We start from the raw sequence: 13,243 nt of genomic DNA, 5'->3' as shown, positions 1-13,243 counted from the left end.
CGACTCCAGTTTCCTCCCACAGTCCAAAGACCTACAGGTTTGTAGGTTAATCGGCTTCGGTAAAATTGTAAATTGTCCCTGGCGTATGTGGGATAGTGCTAGTGTGCGGGAATGGCTGGTCGGTGTGGACTCGTGGGTTCGAAGGGCCTGTTTCCGTGCTGTATCTCTAAACTAAGTTCAACAAGTGAAAACAAGACCCTTTCTGAACAAGGTGTGGACCTGGCTTCTGAAGGCGTGAATTTACGAGAATGTTGCCGGGAGATTTACGAGCATGTTGCCGGGGCTCCAGGGCCTGGGCTACAGGGAGAGGTTGGGCAAGCTAGGACTTTATTCCCTAGAGTGCAGTGGCGATTTGTATGTGTACAAAATCATGAGAGGAATAGATAGGGTGAATTGGCAGAGTGTTTTTCCCCAGAATAGGGGAATTAAGAACCAGAAGGCATATGTTTAAGGTGAGAGGGGACAGATTTAATAAGAACATGAGGGGCAACCTTTTCACTCACAGGGTGGTGGGTATATGGAACGAGCTGCCGGAGGAGGTAGTTGAGGCAGGTACAATAACAACATTTAAAAAACACTTGGACAGGAAAGGTTTAGAGGGATGTGAAACGTAGACAAATGCGACTTGCTTAGATGGGGTATGTTGATCAGCATGAATGAGTTGGGCCGAAGGGCCTGTTTCCATGGCGTACGACTTTATGACTCTATTTATGTTTCTTTGCCTGTTGACCAGCTGGTGTCTCCAGCATTTTGTGTTTTATCTTAATATCAGATGTTCGAGTCAGATTTTATATATGGGTTTTATTTGATATGAAGGTGTGAGACCTGTTGCAATGCTCTGGATTCTGAGTGTCAGTGAGAGAAGATGGACACAAAATACTGGAGTGACTCCGTGGGACAGGCAACATCTCTGGAGAGAAAGAATAGGTAACATTTCGGGTCGAGGCCCTTCTTCAGACTGAGTGTCAGGGGAGAGGAAACTAGATGTATCATTAAGATAAAGTCCCTCTTCTGAAAACCATTTAATAGCGGCTACCTCACAGGACAGGAGACCCGGGTTTGATCCTGACCTCGGGTGCTGCTTGCGCAGAGTTTGCATGTTCCCCCTGTGACCGCTTGGGTTTCCTCCTGGTGCTCCGGTTTCCTCACACACCCCATAGATTAATTTTGGCCTCTGTACGTGGAGTGGATGCGAAAGCGGGCTCACATAGAACTAGTGAGAACAAGTGATCGATGGTCGGCATGGACCTGGTGGGCCGAAGAGCCTGTTTCCGTGCTGGATCTCCACATCCAAAACGAAAACTTGAACGGAACCAGCCAAACAGGGTTAAATTTTCACGAGAATATTCTGAAGTCCATCTGGCATATGTGCACTTATGAATAATAAGGATGCAGTGGCTATGATGAATTTTTCTGCCTGTGATTTATTATTGGGCCGCGCTAATTTTGGGGTGATTTATTGTTGGGATACACTGAGCTTACCCTTTCCCCTATTGTTGTGCTGTGTTCAGCAACTATTTTTTCACAGTCACTGGTGCACTGTCAGACTTTAGTTTTCTACAAGAGATTGGGACTGTCAAGACCATCGCGACATCCCGAACGCTCAAAGACCCACTCGAGGAAAGAAAGAAACCAGTCTGAAGAAGGGCTTCGGCCCGAAACGTTGCCTATTTCCTTCGCTCCATAGATGCTGCTGCTGCACCCGCTGAGTTTCTCCAGCATTTTTGTGTACCGAGGAAAGAACGAGCCTTTTTTGTTTCCTGACCATTTAAAATGATTAACCGTTTCATCGTGCGGTTATCATTTTAACCTGACAACTGATTGACTGTTTTTGCAAGACTTAAGTTTAGTTTCCGGTTGATAAGAGTCACGTTAAACTCGTTCACATGACCACACCCACAAGATAAAACTGTCCCAATACTTATAAACAGGCAAAACTGGTTTATTTTATTGACTTGTCTACCTTTGTACTCTCCGTGTGCAATAAAAGAGACAAGAGAGAGGACAGAGGTTTAAGGAGAGGGGGGAATGATTTAATTTTAGATACTGCATGGAAGCATGCCCTTCGGCCCACTGAGTCCAAGCCGACCTGCAATCCCATACACACACTAGTGGCACTTTACAATTTTACCAAGCCAATTAACCTACAAACCTGTACATTTTTAGAGTGTGGGTGGAAACCGGAGCTCTACGGGGAAAACAGACCCAGGTCATGGGGTGAACAAACATACTCCGTGCAGACAGCACCCATAGTCAGGATCGAACACGGGTCTCTGGTGCTGTAAGGCAGCAATTCTACTGCTGCGCCATCGTACCTGAGGGATAACATTTTTGTACACACAAAGGGTGGTGGGTGTATGGAACAAGCTAACAGAGGAGGTAGTCGAGGCAGATACTATCATAATGCCAAAGAGACATTTAGACAGGGACATAGATAGGATAGATTTACAGGGATACGGGCCAAGTGTGTACAGGAAGAACTAGTGTAGATGTTGCTGGCGTGGGCAAGTAGGGCCGAAGGGCCCGTTTCCACGCTGTATGACTCTATAACTGCTGATGCTGTTTTACAAAAAAACTAAGATACAAAGTACTGGAGTAACTTAGCAGATCAGGCAGCATCTCTGGAGAACGTGGATAGGCGACGTTTCAGGTCGGGATCCTGCTTCAGCCTTAACCTAGTGGTGGGCTTCTGTACCTGCCCATGAGTGTATGTCCCCTTGCTGGGGATCCTTGATGCTAGATGCCATCTTCTTCAGGCAGGGCCTCGTTTGTAGATGATCATATTGATGTTGGAAGCAGGCAGCTGTTACCACACTCAGATAGGAATAGCCAGGTTAGACTTTAGATGTTAGATTTTTAGAGATACAGCAGGGAACAGGCTCTTCGGCCCACAGAGACTGCACCGACTGGCAGTACACTAGCACTATCCTACACACTAGGGGAAATTTACAATTTACAGAAGCCAATAAACCTATAAACCTATACATCTGTGGTGTGTGGGAAGACACCAAAACACCCGGAGAAAATAAATGCGGTCACAGGTAGAATGTACAAACTCCGTAGATACAGCACCCGTAGTCAGGATCGAACCCTGGTCTCTGGTGATGTAAGGCGGCAACACTTCCTCTGTGTCACCGTGCCACCCAATCTAAAATTGGAGAATTTAATGATCAAACCGTTGTGTTGTGACCTCCGCAGGTCTGTGGGCTTAGCTCGGTGGAAGTCGATGGTCCCTGATGGCCCTGTGCCAAACATGCCGATCAAGGCCTTGGCTTCCCACACGGAGTGGCTCCCATCCCGAGAGTGCCTCTCACCAGAGAGCCTGGCTGACAGCAGCTGGATGTGATTATTAAGCGTAGCACTGATTGCTTAATCTTACATTGGTGAGCGTTCTAATGCTGTGTCTAAATTGTACTTGGCACCCTTCCATCTGTCAGAGATTTCAAACATCCTGTGGACGTTTCCATTAACCCCGCCTCTTTATCCCACGCCGGTGTAAACGCGGCAACTCTGCTGAGACAAAGGCCTTGCTTCCAATGTAAAGAAACCCGACACTCTGATAAGAGTTCACTCGGCTAATTCCTGGACTGAGAGGCTTGTCTATGCATGTGTGGCTGAACAATATAGATCTACACTCTAGTAGAATCTTACTGAATCAAGGGTGGCATGGTGGCGCAGCGGTAGAGCTCTGCCTTACAGCGCCAGAGCCCCGGGTTCGATCCTGACTACGGGTGTTGTCTGTACAGAGTTTGTACATTCTCCCTGTGACGGCGTGGGTTTTCTCCAGGAGCTCCGGTTTCCTTCGACTCTCCAAAGACGTACAGGTTTGCAGGTTAATGGACTACGTTAAATTGTCCCTTGTGTGTGTAAGATAGTGCTAGTGTACGGGGTGATCGCTGGTCGTTGCAGACTCAGTGGGCAGAAGGCAAAGTCTACACAACCCCAAAGCGGCAAAATGGTGCAGCGGTAGAGTTGTTGCCTCACAGCGCCAGAGACCCAGGTTCTATTCTAACCGGGCGGGCTGTCTGTACGGAGTTTGTACGTTCTCCCTGCGACTGCATGAGTTTTCTCCATGCGCTCTGGTTTCCTCCCACATCCTAAAGACAACCGGTTTTGTAGGTTAATTGGCCTCTGTAAATTGCCCCTAGTGTGTAGGATAGCACACGTGATCACTGTACCTCTAAACTCTAAAAGACATCCCAACACACTTCACGGCCACTGAAGTCTTTCTGGAAGGGCAGTCATCTTTGTAATGCAGGGAACAAGGCAGAAAGGTCCTGGATAATGAACCGACAACCATCTTCTTTGCAACAGTGCAACAAGCATCAACTCTAGGCATAACTTTACCCACTATTATTCAGTGTCCTTCTGATCCTCAAATCTCACTGTACCAATTGGTGCATGTGACAATAAATGTAACTTGAACTTGAACTTGATAGGATGGATGGGGCTTTGCCTGACATCTGAAGAAGTTAATGATCATCTTGCTACATACAGTATTAGAGAGATTTATACCCAGTTAGTTTAGTGTTTACAGTGCAGAAACAGGCCTTCAGCCCACCGAGTCCACACTGACCAACGATCCCCGCACAATAACTTAATCCTACGCACACTAGGGAAATATACTAGATACATTTATACCGACTGTGGGAGGAAATCAAAAATGTCCACGAAAACCCACGCAGATCATGGGGAGAACATGCAACCTCCGTACAGGCAAGCACCTGTAGTCAGGATCGAACCCGGGTCTCTGGCGCTGTAAGGTGGGAACTCCAACGCTGAGCCACTGTGCCGCCCCCAGTGGTATATAAAAACCTTATTAAGAAGTTGGACTGGTCAAATCTCAGAAGCATTGCATTTGGCTGGAGACCTAAACCTGTCAGCACTTATGCGAGCAGTCCCAAGAAGGGTTCCGACCCGAAACGTCACGCATACTTTTTCCTCCAGAGATGCTGCCTGACCTGCAGAGTTACCCCTGCACTTGGTGTCTACTCTGACAACACTTAAGTTGTTTAATCCATTGTAAAGACACAGCCTGGGATTGTAGAACATAGAACACAGAACAGTACAGCACAGAAACAGGCCCTTCCACCCAAAATGTATATGCCACACCTGACACCAGGTTAAACTACCCTCATCTGCCTGCACATGATCCATAACCCTCCATTCACTGCATCACCACATGCTTATCTCAAAGCCTCTTCAACACCACAATGGGGCGACCAGAACTGCACGCAATACTCCAAATGTGGCCAAACCACAAGTCCTGTACAGTTGCATCCTGATTCTTATATTCAAGAGTCAACCAATGAAGGCAAACACACCTTAAGCCTTCTTTACCACTGGATTTACTCATGTGGCCACTTTCAGTGAGTTATGGAGTTGGACCCCAAGATCAAGAAGGGTCATTCAAGAGAAAACAATCCAAGTTGGTATAAGAAGGAACTGCAGATGCTGGAAAATCGAAGGTAGACATAAAATGCTGGAGAAACTCAGCGGGTGAGGCAGCATCTATGGAGCGAAGGGAATAGGCAATGTTTCGTACCAAAACCCTTCTTCGGACTGAAGGTTGATCAGTCTGAAGAAAGGTTTTGGCCCTAAACGTTGCCTATTTCCTTCGCTCCATAGATGCTGCCGCACCCGCTGAGTTTCTCCAGCATTTTTGTCTACCTTGGATTTTCCAGCATCTGCAGTTCCTTCTTGAATAATAAATCCAGGCAACATTCTGGTAAACCTCTTCTGCACCCGGACCAAAACCATCACATCCTTCCTGTAATGGGGCGACCAGAACTGTCTGCAATACTCCAAATGCAGTACGCGTGAAGAGCACAGGGAACCAGATAAACCTCTGACCAGTCTAACTACACCCTGAGTGAATACCCTCTTAAAAATGGGTGGAGGGAATGTGAGATGAAGGCTTATTTTTAAATCAAAAAAGGATAATACATGACGAATTCCACTTAGAAATCCCAAAACAATCTTGAAATGGACCGGCCTAAAATTGTCCTGACCGGGAGCGGGACAAAGACTGGCAAGTGATAGGTGGATATAGGTGAGAAGGGAAAGGGGTGAAGGGAAAGGGGAGGAGGGGGGAGGGGGGGGGGGGTTGATTGTCAGGTCACTGGACAAAGGCCAGAGATGAAACGGAGACAAGAAGGTGTCAGATAAGAAGAGGAGGTGGTGTGAAGCCAGATGGAACGATATTAGTTGGAAGAGGAGGGATAGTGAAAGGGGTGGGTGGTGGTGGTGGAGGAGGATAGAGAGTGAGGCACAGGTCCGAGAAGGCAGGAAAAATGAGTGGGGGTTGCGTAAAATTGGAGAATTTGTGGTTCACACTGTTGGTCCTGACCCGAAACGTCGCCTCCCCGTGTCCGCCAGTGACCCGCTCCAGCACTTTGTGTATATCTGTAAACCAGCTCCTGGTGTCTGTAAAACTTTATCAAGTTGGCCTGAAGAATTCCACAGCTTTCTAACACCCAGAGCTGCCTGTGTCATATGGCTTGGGGGTGGGGCAGTGAGGAAGGGCAACAATTCCTCCACTCCAGGTCTGGAACGATTCAGACCACAGATATATATATATATAGGTGAATTCCAACCCGTCCACGTTGGATTCAATACAAACGCACTTAAAGCAGAGATCAGGCCAGTCGCAGCAGCAAGAGACTCCGACGCAGAGCCGAGTGAGCAAAGCAGGCGTTAGTTATAAAAAGTGAAGTAAACAGGAGACCTACCGCAACCTGTAGCCTGCGACTGACACGAGGACTGCGCTGCAGATTATGTAAACCGGTTCAGCAAAGTAAAGTTCTGTGGAAGTTTTTCCCCTTGCAAACCAACCTGTCCTCACGGGTGCTCGAAAATGCATTCACGCTCTCAGCCTGGTTCAGCTCACATGCCACGCAAGCCCTCCCAGAAGGGAGAGGTGGACTGAGTTTTTTTTTTCTGGAGGGGAGGAGAGACTGCCTTTTGCAAAGAAAGTGGCTGAAGTTTTGACTCGATTTCCTTATTGCCGGCACTCGGCTCTAGCCTGCGGCAAGCGGTGTACCAGGACAGTAGAGAGCTGGAAAGGCTTTGCATCTGTATGTTGTGCCATAGTGAGGGGCAGGGGTGGGCTTTGAGAGGCTTGATTGTGGATAGGGGAGGGTTGGTGCGAGAGAAAATGCAACTTTCAGCCAAACTGCAGATAAATGAAACCTTGTATTGCTAAAGAATGCTGGAGGCTTTTTCTTTCTCTCTCTCTCTCTCTCTCTCTCTCTGGAATCACGTGTGCTAGGCGGGTTTATGTTTCTTCTTAATTGAAACCAGATTAGCCAACAATTATGAGCTCCTTCGCCGTTCTCCCTCTGCCCGTCTCAGAGAGCGGCGGATTCCACTGGCCCTCACCGCCCGTCAACAGCGCGGTGTCCCCGGGCCAGATGTGCCGGGACCGGCCTCACAGCTGGAGCTGAGAGTTACTGAGTCATTCAGCAGGGGGGAAACGGCCCTTCGGCCCATCCAGCTTTTGGCAGCCACCAAGCACCCATTTACACTCATTCTGCACTAATCCCATTTTATTCTGCTATTAGTATTGGTTTATTATTAGTATCAGTTGTTTACTGTCACGCAGTAAATCAGCGGGTCGGGCAGCACCTCTGGAGAACATGGATAGGCGACGATTCGGGCCAGGACTATTCTTCAGACTATTTCTCCTGCACTTTCTGTCAGTTTGTGTTTTGCTCAAGATTCCAGCATCTGCAGTTCCTCGAGTCCATTATGCTAATTGGCCAGATTGGATTAGTTCTGACTTGTAAATGGGATGGACCTGGGCATTTTTCCACCTTGTAGAAACAAAGAACTTCACATGCAAAATTGTACTAAGGATAGAGTAACTCAGCGAGTCAGGCAGCATCTCTGGAGAAAAAGGATGGGTGACTCTTTGGATCAGAGCCCTTCAATAATTATTCTATCTATTATAGACATTCTATATCTATAGATATTCTATCTATAATCGCTATTAGCGTCAAGTGTACTGAGATACAGTGAAATACTTTGTTTTTGCGTGCTATCTGGTCAAATCATACTTTATACAATCAAGTCACACCCAAGTAGAACAGGTACAAAAAGAAAAAAAATAGCTGATTACAGAATATAGTGTTACAGTTACAGAGAAAGTGCAGATTTTTAGAAAAGTGCAAAGGCAGCAATGAGGTAGGTTGGAAGAGCTGCAACCTAGCTCTTGGGAGGGTGATTCAGTAGTCTGAGGTTAGTGGTGATATATAACTATCGACATTTCCATCGACTCCCCCTCTGAACCTGGCTCTCACCTACACACTGGGGGCAATTTACAGAGGCCAATTAACTTATTAGAGCACAGGAATAATTTTTAGACTTTTAAGAGATACAGTGCTGAAACAGGCCTGTTGGCTCAACGGGTCCGCGCCGAGCATGCTCACCCCGTCCGCTAACAGCATCCTACATGGCAGAGATCATTTACAATGTTTACCAAAGCCAATTAACCTACAAGCCATTACTTCTTTGGAGTGTGGGAGGGAACCGGAGCACCCGTAGTAAGAACAAACTACGTACAGACAGCACCGTAGTCAGGATTGAACCCGTAAGGCAGCAACTCTACCGCTGCATCACTGTACCGCCCTTGGCGGATGTGGAAGAAAAACTGAGCGCCCAGAGGAAACCCACTCAATCACAGGCAGAACGTGCAAACTCCACACAGACAGCGGCCAAGGTCAGAATTGAAGCCAGGATGCTGGCGCTGTAAGATGGTGGCTTTACTGGCTGCGCCAGGTCGTCACCTTTGCCGTGTCTGAGTTTCTTAACAGGCTAATGGTTTATTTCTGCGCTGTGATTTGTAGCAAGCTGCAACAGATATGGGAACTAACATTCACAGATCCACAAAGATCATTGCTCAGTCATCCGTGAACCTTAACTCTGAGGCTGATTGAATTTAATTAACCGAAAGCAGGTTGTGGCATGTATCCCCCTTATCTGCATCATCTCTGGGCCTGAATCTCACAGCTCGTTACCCAAGTGATGAAGCTCAAGAGGCGTACCGCATCCTTCCCGGGGGTAACTACAGTGGGGTAATAGATGCTGGTCCTGCCCGCACCGAGTGAAGGTGTAAAAAAGGGCATCGTTGAGGCTATTGAGTCCTCCATTATCTTGTGAGATATTTCCATGAAGTCCTCAGGTTTATAGAGTCATAGAATCACACGGCAAAGAAACAGGCCCTTCAGCCCAACTTGCCCATGCCGACCAACCATCTACACTAGTCGCTCCTGCCTGCGTTTGCCACATATCCCTCTAAACCTATCCTATCCATGGACCAGTCCAAATGTTTTTTAGACTTTATGATATTGCCTGCCTCAACTACCTCTTCCAGCCGCTCGTTCCATACATTCACCACCCTTGGTGTTAAAAACTTGCCTATTAAATTGCCAGGTTCCTATTAAACCTTCCCCCCCCTCACCTTAAACCTATATCCTCTGATTTTTGAGTCCCCTACTCTAGGTAAAAGACTCTGTGCATTTACCCGATCTATTCCTCTCCTGATCTTATACACCTCTATAAGATCACCCTGCATCCTGCTGGATGGAAACGCAACCATGCCCATCGTAACAATGAAATGCTGTCTTCCATTAAATGACCATTGTGTATATTCTCAGTGAATGAAGGGGGGGAGGGGAGGGGAGGAGAGAATGAAGTGTTTTAGATTCTGGGTTTGATTCAGACCAGGTTGAACTCAGCCTTTCATACTCCATGGCACAATCAGCCAATGAAATGGCAGTGAGGTCAACGTCACGACAGCTGGGGTCACGGTTGCTCTCGATGTGACTTCCCGACACCTGCAACTTGACACTTGAGTTGAGTCCAAGTCAACTGGGCCAACTTTGATTGCCCATGTCAACTAGGTCAAACTTTCAACTCAGACTGATATCGTCCTAACTATGTGGCCTAATTCTGCTCCTGTGACTTTTAAACTTATGAAGAGATAAATAGAGTCATACACTGGAAACAGGCCCTTCGGCCCAACATGCCCACACTGACCAACATGTCCCAGCTACACTTGTCTCATGCCTGCATTTGGCCCATATCCCTCCAAACCTGTCTTATCCATGTACCTGTTTAATTGCTTCTTAAACATCGCCATAGTCCCTGCCTCAACTTCCTCCTCCGGCAACTCGTTCCATACACCCACAACTCTTTGTGTGGAAATGTTACCCCTCAGATTCCTCTCGAATCTTTCCCCCTTCACCTTAATCCTATGTCCTCTGGTTCTCGATTCTCCTACTCTGGACAAGAGACTCTGTGTGTTTACCCGATCTATTCATCTCATGATTTTATAAGCCTCTACAAAATCACCCCTCATCTTCCTGTGCTGTCGGGAATAGAGTCCCAGCTGACTCAGCCTCTCCCGATAGCTCAGCGATACCTTTTTTCGTTTGGCACTGTTGAACTGGATGCGATTTTGTGTTGTATCTTGTTCAGAGGATGTCGAATGCTAACATCCAGCACGTTAATTGGATTATCAAGTGGAGCTCCCACCTCCGGAAGATAAAGTGGGCCTCAATGTGCATGTCACAGGCACTTTGGGCCAAGAATTTCGTGAACTTCCATTATATTATATTCAGGCAAAGCCCGGGGCCTGTTGTGGAGATGGCGCATTCCCAGCGGAGTGGGAGAAAACAAACACTCTCAGACAAAGGAGAATTCAGACATCATGTTTACTGGAAAGCTCCTGGGAGCAGCTTAAGGTGAACAACGCGCTCTCAAACTGAAATATATTTCTAACTGCGGAATGATGAGGCATTTTTATGTAAACTGGAGAAATCACTCTCTGTCAGGTGCTCGTAAAGCAGTGTGGAGAATTACAGGGATGGCGCGGAGATGCAGCTCCAAATGTCTCACGTAGATCTAGGGTCAATCTGGATCTAGAGCCTGATGCAGAGCCTGAAAACTGTAACGTCCAGGTTCACACACAGCTTCCTCCCTGCAGCCATTCGGCTATTAAACACTACAACCTGTAATATAAGCTCTGAACTATCTCGACTATTATTGTTATTATTGGATTTTTTTTTGTGTACGTAGGTGTGTGTGTGTGTGTGTGTGTATATATATATATATAACTCACAAATACACACACACACATATATAAATATATGATCTACCGAAACGTTGCCTATTTCCTTCACTCCATAGATGCTACTGCACCCGCTGAGTTTCTCCAGCATTTTTGTCTACCTGTGTATTTGTGAGTTTGTGTATATATATATATATATACACACACTGAACTTCTTTCTCTCTCATTTATTATATTGTTTACAGTGCACTATATTCTGTTGTGCTGCTGTAAGTGAGAATTTCATTGATCTATCTGAGACATATGACAATAAAACACTCGACACTTGACTCTTGATCTCTGTGGAGTTTGCACGTTTCCCCTGTGACCGTGGTGGTCCCCTCCCCCACCCCCATGCTCTCATTTCTCGTGTATGAAAGAACTATAGATGCTGGTTTAAACTCAAGATAGACATAAAAAGCTGGAGTAACTCAGCGGGTCAGACATCATCTGCGGAGAAAAGGAATACGTGACGTTTTGGATCGAGACCCTTCTTCAGACCTTCAGTCTTCAGTCTGAAGAAGGGTCTCGACCCGAAATGTCACCTATTCCTTTTCTGCAGAGATGCTGCCTGACCCGCTGAGTTACTCCAGCTTTTTATGTCTGCTCTCGTTTCTTCCGACATCTCAAAGACTTGCGAGAGAGCACGATTTATGTTTTGCGTTGGTTAAATGACTACCGTAACTTGTCCCTAGTGTGTAGGGAGTGGATGCGAAAGTGGGATAAGATAGAACTAGTGTGAGCGGGAGATCGATGGTTGGTGTGGACTCAGTGGGCCAGAGGGCCAGTTTCTATGCTGTATCTTTCAATGATCAAATCTGGGTCGGTAGGTTAGTTGTCTTCAGTGCGAGAAAAAGTCCGTAAAGAGGAAAATCAGGACCGTGTCTAGTTGTTGGAACAACTGGTCAAATGTCTGATAACAGAAGGGAAGGAGCTCTGCATGAGTCTGGTGGTGCATGCTCTCAAGCCTCTGTATCTTCTGTGTCATTGATAGAGAGAGGAGAGAAGAAGGAATGACTGGGGTGAGAAAGGACTTTGATTATCTTGGTTGCTCACCTGAGGCAGAATGAAGTGTAGACGGTGTTGATGGTGGGGAGTCCGGTCTGTGTGATGGACTGGGCTACATCCGCAACTCTGTGCAAGGGACTTAATCAATGTTCAGGGCGGTGGATGTGAAGAAAGTCGACGAGGTTGCTCAATCTTGGATGGGGCGGTAAGCTTCCTGAGAGTAGTGGACAGACACAGGGGCGGAGGCAGGGCCAGTGTTAGGGCCTCTGTGTTGTCTATCTCCATGAGCCGACCACCAGAGAGAGTCCCCCACCACACTCCAAAGACGTACAGGTTTGTAGGCTAATTGGCCTGGCCTAGTGTGTGTAGGATAGTGTTTAGTGATCGCTGGTCAGCATGGTCTCGGTGGGCCGTAGGGCCTGTTTCCATGCTGTTTCTCTAAACTAATCTAAACTAATGGTGGCGGAGACATGGCTGGTTGGAGAGTGCAAGTCTTGTCTGGTCCCACAACCCTGACCACATCCAAGTTCAAGTTCAAGTGAGTTTATTGTCATGTGTCCCTGTATAGGACAATGAAATTCTTGCTTTGCTTCAGCACACAGAACATAGTAGGCATTTACTACAAAACAGATAAGTGTGTCCATATACCATAATATAAATATATACACACATGAATAAATAAACTGATAAAGTGCAAATAACAGAAAATGGGTTATTAATAATCAGAGTTTTGTCCGAGCCAGGTTTAATAGCCTGATGGCTGTGGGGAAGTAGCTATTCCTGAACCTGGTTGTTGCAGTCTTCAGGCTCCTGTACCTTCTACCTGAGGTAGCAGGGAGATGAGTGTGTGGGTCTTTGATGATACTGCCAGCCTTTTTGAGCCAGCGACTGTGATAAATCCCCTCGATGTAGTTCAGTTTATTATTGTAGAGTGTACTGAGATACAGTGGAAGCTACTCAGTCAAAATGGCACCATATACGAGTGCCACAGATCCTCTTCTGGAACAGGGCACAGGGAGAACACATTCCAACGCCATCTTGCAACATCCAAGTCTCTGAAAAATCCGATCTTGGCCCAAGGAAAGATGACATTTCTAATATTTCTCACTTTAAGGCCAGGTGTCC

General features: G+C 46.8%; 1 protein-coding gene across 1 annotated transcript in view; it reads right to left on the bottom strand.

The window, feature by feature from the left end:
* Nucleotides 1-7,121, bottom strand: part of nek6 (NIMA related kinase 6) — a 114,240-nt gene extending 107,119 nt beyond the window's left edge. Inside the window, exon 1 of the mRNA XM_033048750.1 lies at nt 6,732-7,121. The gene's annotated coding sequence lies outside the window, so the exon portion shown is untranslated. The remainder of the gene's footprint in view (nt 1-6,731) is intronic.
* Between the last annotated feature and the right edge of the window lie 6,122 nt (nt 7,122-13,243).

The sequence above is a fragment of the Amblyraja radiata genome, chromosome 32 (genome assembly GCF_010909765.2).
Source record: "Amblyraja radiata isolate CabotCenter1 chromosome 32, sAmbRad1.1.pri, whole genome shotgun sequence".
NCBI classification, from domain to species: Eukaryota; Metazoa; Chordata; class Chondrichthyes; order Rajiformes; family Rajidae; genus Amblyraja; species Amblyraja radiata.
Note: the sequence above shows the minus strand (reverse complement) of the source record. Positions and strands in the feature narration are given on the sequence as shown.